Here is a 6000-nt window from a genome sequence, read left to right as displayed (position 1 = left end):
CCTTGAATAATTTCTCCTTTGAAAATAAATAGCGTAACACGCTAATTAGTACTTGAACTACTTTTCTGAGAAAAGAATGCATGCATCCTATGGGATAGCATCTATCTCCTAGTCTCGTCTTATAGGATTTTTCTTAAATCCTAACTCGGCTTTACTGCGGAATTTAATTATTCTCTTTGCTAATTTTTGGAGAATTTCTATCATCTCTAAAGTAATTAATTGGGCATTTATTTAACAAAATATGGATTCTTGGAAGATCCCTTTCTTAAATCATTTTCTTCGGAATTTTCTTAAGGCCGCCCAAGGCGTCGCGGGCGACACCGGTCGGCCCTTCGCGTCTCCCACTTCATCACTTTCCATCTTCGGGAATCTAGTACTTCAATCTGGAATTAATTCATCAAGCTCCAACCCGACTCTTAATTTAATTTCGACTCCACATAATAAAACCTTGGTTCCATTGATTACAAACTCGACATACACTAATTAATTTCTTAACTCTTTTCTTCTATCCCACGGATCGGCCCACTTCATAATTTAATTAAATGGGATTAGTCCAAATTATTAAATTAGAACTACTCCATTATTTCATCTAAATTTATTAACCCCATTGAGCTCGTTTCATTTTAATTAAACCATCACGGCCCAATTTATCTAAAAGTTGGAGGAATTCAACCAAATTCTTTATTACTTACTGGCCCAACTACAATTAAATGAGAGTCCAAAAAATGGACCCCTTCTCTTCTTCTCGGCCGATTATCTCTCCCTCTCTACCTATTCCCCTTTTTCGTTTCTCCTCCAATTTCAGGAATCCCAAAATTGAAGCCAAATAGGCAGCGACGCCCCACTTCCTTCCACTTTCTCCCTTCTCAGGCGGCTCGCCGCCGGCCTCAGCGTCGGATCCCTCTCTTCCCCTGTTCCTCAATTTAAACCCCTCCTTCCAAACTCGAATCCCTAACCTTGAAATCGGAGAACAGTGGCGCCTTTCCTCCTTGGCAAAATCGTCGTCGTCTCGACGGGCTCCTGGAGTCTCGTCGGTACGCACTCCCTCCGTCACGCTTCCTCACTCCGTTGAGACCTCTCTCATTCGAGCTCTTCTTTCCTTCCGGAGGAATGGTCGTCGATGGTTTTTCATCCACCGCCGGCGTCTCTCCTTCTCGCTCGGCGAGCTCTCAACACCGCCGTCTGCGTCGCCGACGAGTTTAGTAGCAGTGCTCCGGCAGACGTGCCATCGACACACCCCGAGGCAGTCGCCGTCCGTTGGCTCCAGCGGATCTGCCATAGTCGCCTCCGCGTCCCGGCTCGCCTCGTTGACTCATTCTCGGCCTAAAGCTAAGTCCTTCTTATTCGTTCCTTAGTGTAGTTATTCGATTTGGCAGTAGCTAGGTGATATTGGGATTTTCTTTATTTTGGTGCTTGAATTAAATGTGTGAGACCTACTGTGGTGATCTGCACCTCTTGCCTAAGTCATCCGTGTTGTTGGTTTTAGCAACTCCTATTGTTATGTGGCACACTTGATTGTTGAGGCTAAACCTACGTGATTCTTGCCCGTGCTATGGTGGATATCCTACCGAGCCTCTATATTCGGCTATCTACTGCCCTAGCATGATGCAAGAGAGGGTGATATTGGAGCTTACCTCACTCGGTGCACTCTCTCCTTTTGTGACTGATCCTTGCTCGCCCTCGCTCCTCCCCTTTGCTGCTCTCTTATGTTATGTGAATTTTTGGAGTTCGAAAAGTGGGATGGAGGGGGTGAAGGGGGCGGCTTATATAGGCGTTCATCTTGGCAGTTAGTGCCTGAAACTTGGAGATTGTGCTCCTATCTTTGTGTTGTATCCTATCTCTCTTTCGAGCTTGATGTTTATGCCTTGTATACTAATTTGGTGAAACTTCTTGGGAGTTTCATGGGCTGATTTCATGTCTTGCTTGTCCCCAGCTGGAGGGGGTATGGTCTGCCCCATTGTGAGCTCATTCTTCCATGCTTCTTGTTCCTATTTGATCTATGGGAAAAGAATGATATGGTGACATAGCTCCTCCATAGACTTGCTGCTCTCCCTTGACTATTTTCCACTACCCTCTTGACTTACTTTTGTCTATTGCTCTTTCTATGGTACTTGTTCCTTTACTATTCGGGTAATTGAATTCTCCTTGTAGGTTGTGTTCTCTTGGAGCTTGCAGGCTGAAATTTCGAGAAGGAAAGAATGGGAAAGAGGAAGAGAATCCATTTTTGTAGCTCCTTGGTTTCTATACCAATTTAGCTAACCTTTAGACTTGCTCAATAGAGTTGGTAGAATGGTGTAGTGTAGGTGTGAGTGTTGTCTTTATCACACATGTAATCATGTACAACTTGTATAGCTGGATTTGTATTTTTACTCCACACAAGTATTCTACTTTTCTCTAATATAGTATTTCATTTACTTTTATTCTTGAAAACATTTCCTTGTACATCGTTCCTTTCAACGTCCATACTTAATTTATTCCACACCCGATTACAACGAAACTTCTACGCCTCCCAAACGAGAATTAAATAAGCTAGCAAAATTCGGCTTATCCATAATAAAAGAAATGAAAGTCCGGGGCGTCACAATTAGGCTGGAAATTGCTTAAGACCCTCCATTTTCAAGGTCGTTAACTTTACTGTCAAGACAAACATGTTTGCCACATGATCGTGAATCGGCTGAGACAATTCAAACTTCTTTGTAGTAAGCCCATTCAATATGCTTCCAATAATTTTGACTTATCAGCCAAACCCGATCGTTAATACTCTTTAATTTTCTTAGTAAATTCCCTTGCTTTTCTGTCATGGGCAAAGATGACCTCAAATTTTTTTGCTATCGTCATTCTCATAAGGCTCAACCTGTTTGATCACTCCTAAGTCTCACATTGAGATTTTTAGTTACAGAGTGACATCTATGATGGTTGAGGATTCCTCTTCCGTTAGTATGACATGGTCCAATATCTTTACACCCAGTGTAAGCCGGATCTATTCGGATCATTCTCCATAATTTTGCCCATTAATTTAATGACAAAGTTAGCATATGCATACAAATTTTATAAAGCTGCAACATTTATACATGCTTATCTATACGTGCTTGAGTTTTTTTTAACACGGATTCATAAACAGTAATAAAACTTTAAATAACATGCATTTAAGTAACAATTGGGTAATACTTAAGCACATGTACTTTCCGCTATGCTAAATATATACTTAAACAATTAATCAAACTAAACATATATTAAATAAGCATGTTGCCTTTGGGTGTACATACTAAATGATACATGAATAAATGATTAATCCACTTCGTATTTATTAACTATATACAATGATCCACCTTTGGGTGATCTCCCAATATATAGATGATAAAATAATTGATCAGTCAAACTCTTATGTCATTTATAGCATCTCTTTAATCATGATCAATTAATAAACATTCATCATTTTCAATAAATAAATGCAATATAATAAGACTACTTTGGTGATAAACAAGTTATATATTATTTAATTATTAGAATCTTTTATGCGTAGAATATCCTAATATTGTTTTAACATTTCATAAAACAATTACCCAACACACAAGCGGAAGCATATTAACCAAAATAAAAAAAAATCCAAGACCATTCAAATTTCGATTTTGAAATCACACAAATGGTGAATTAACCAAATCTAGATTGACTCTGATACCAACTGTTAGCCATATCTCAATACTTTAATGATTTCGATAATGAAATCTAATTCTAGATTTGAATTAATTCAACCACAATTTTACACTATATATTGGAGATAAAATCACCAACCTTCATCCTTGCTTTCTTTGTTGGATGTAGAGGTTGAAATCCACCAATTGATGTTAGTCCTTTCTATGACTGGATCCTCCAATTGATTTTATCCCCTCTTTGACCTCAAGCCTTTAATGATTCTTTTGATGGATAAAGAATCAAAATCTTTATATAGTGAATATATACATGTGTATATACCGTGACTTTTTGTGTATATAATGTATTGGATTGTATTCCTAATGAATGAGAGCACACATGTATTTATAGGTGTTGCATGACTCTTCATGAAAAGTGGTGTAACTTCATATCTATCATGCCATGCACTAACCGCAATTGATACGCCGATTCATGAAAATTAGTCTTATTTTAAAAATGAAAATATTATCTTGTACTTTATTAACTTTTTCTCCTTCTCTCTCATACTTTTTCTCTTTCCTTCTCCTATCTTGTCTACTTTTCTCCTTTTTTTAGGATTGCCAACTGTCATTATAAATTATATGCGACACAAAAAATTAAAAAAATTACAATATTATAACAATGAATCGACTTGGTTATTTACCATATGAATATTCAGAGGAATGTTATGCTGCATACCTTATGTTAGCTCTTTATATGAGCAACACTCTCGTTTGACGCGCGTTTAGCGTTGTTCGTTTCGATTTATATATTTAGATTGATTCTAATATATTAAAAATGTTATTGTTTTAATTTCACAAAATTCATAAAAATCAAGGCTCGGTTTGTTGTTTTATTAATTTATTTAAAATTATAGAGAAAACGAGCAAATCGAACTTTGATTTTTATGAATTTTGTGAAATTAAAAATTTTAATAACATTTTTTAATGTATTAGAATCAAACTAAATATATAAATCGAAACGAACAACGCTAAACGTGCGTCAAACGAGAGTGTTGCTCACATAAGGAGCTCATATAAGGTATGTAGCATATCATTCATCGTGTGTGTGTGTGTATATATATATATATATATATATATATATAGGTTAGTGATCAAGATATAAATAATCTTATGTGTATAAATAGAGAACAAATCTCAGCCACACATCTTAATGGAACAAATATTATTTATTTTAATAATACAAAATAGGACAAGGGTATTTTTGGAAATTACATTATGAAATTTAAATATGAAATTATGCGGTTTCAATTTCCAAATCTCGTTGGAAATTATGGTGATTATTGTCTTTCTGTTTCTCTTCCCTGTCGATCGCCGCCGCACAATCACCCTGAGCCTTGTTCACCCCCGCGTCATTCTCCGATATCTTCTTCTCCACCACCTTCTTCAGCTCCGCCATCACGTCGGCGATGGAAAAGTACGTTTGCATCTGAAGAATCGGAATTCAATTCAACCTCCGGTGGTGAATCGCCGCGAAAGCTGATTCGTACGCCGCCCCGTCCTCCAGCTACGTCAGGTGGCCGCAGAGCGCATCAGGTGGCCTCCAGCTCCCGGTCCCACAGTCCCTTAACGGCATCGAACCGCAGGTGATCAACTACGTCAGCACCATCGACGATCGGCACCGATGGATGTGATGATGGCGATGTCCCGCCGCCTCGGGCAGAAGCCTAACCTGTCTGTCGGCTTTCAACAACGTGCCTAGTGTCTCGGGGGCTCGAATCGGACGGCGGTGGGGAGATCTCGATCTTGAGTTCCTTAGAGTCGGTGAGCCTGTCATCTGTCTGTGTTGATTTGGAGTCGAAGTCGATGGAGTTGTAGGATTTGTTGCGGCGGCGAGTGTAGTCTTGAGCGGATGTTGGGTTGTCGAGAAATGCGGAACCTTTGAGAATGTAGTTGTGGCCATGCTCCGGAATGATGAGATCATCCTCCGACAAATCGTGCCATACAAAACTATTTTTGTAGCTCCTAATTAATTCATAACGCATAAATAAAATAATATTGGAAGAAAAGACAAAAGCAAGATATAGGAATAATGGTAGTCACCTTTTGCAAGACCTCCTACACGAAGGTCGTTCCTTTGGCAAGACCAGGAATACAAGAATGTTGTTTACAAAGCACAACACTCTTACCATTATTTCACTTCACTGTTGTTTACAAAACACATCACTCTTAGCATTATTTCACTTCACTGTTGTTTACAAAACACATCACTCTTAGCATTATTTCACTTCACTGTTGTTTACAAAACACATCACTCTTAGCATTATTTCACTTTACTGTTGTTTACAAAGCACATCACTCTTAGCATTAT

This window comes from Salvia splendens, chromosome 12, assembly GCF_004379255.2.
Source record: "Salvia splendens isolate huo1 chromosome 12, SspV2, whole genome shotgun sequence".
NCBI lineage: Eukaryota > Viridiplantae > Streptophyta > Magnoliopsida > Lamiales > Lamiaceae > Salvia > Salvia splendens.
This window is presented reverse-complemented; position numbering follows the sequence as displayed.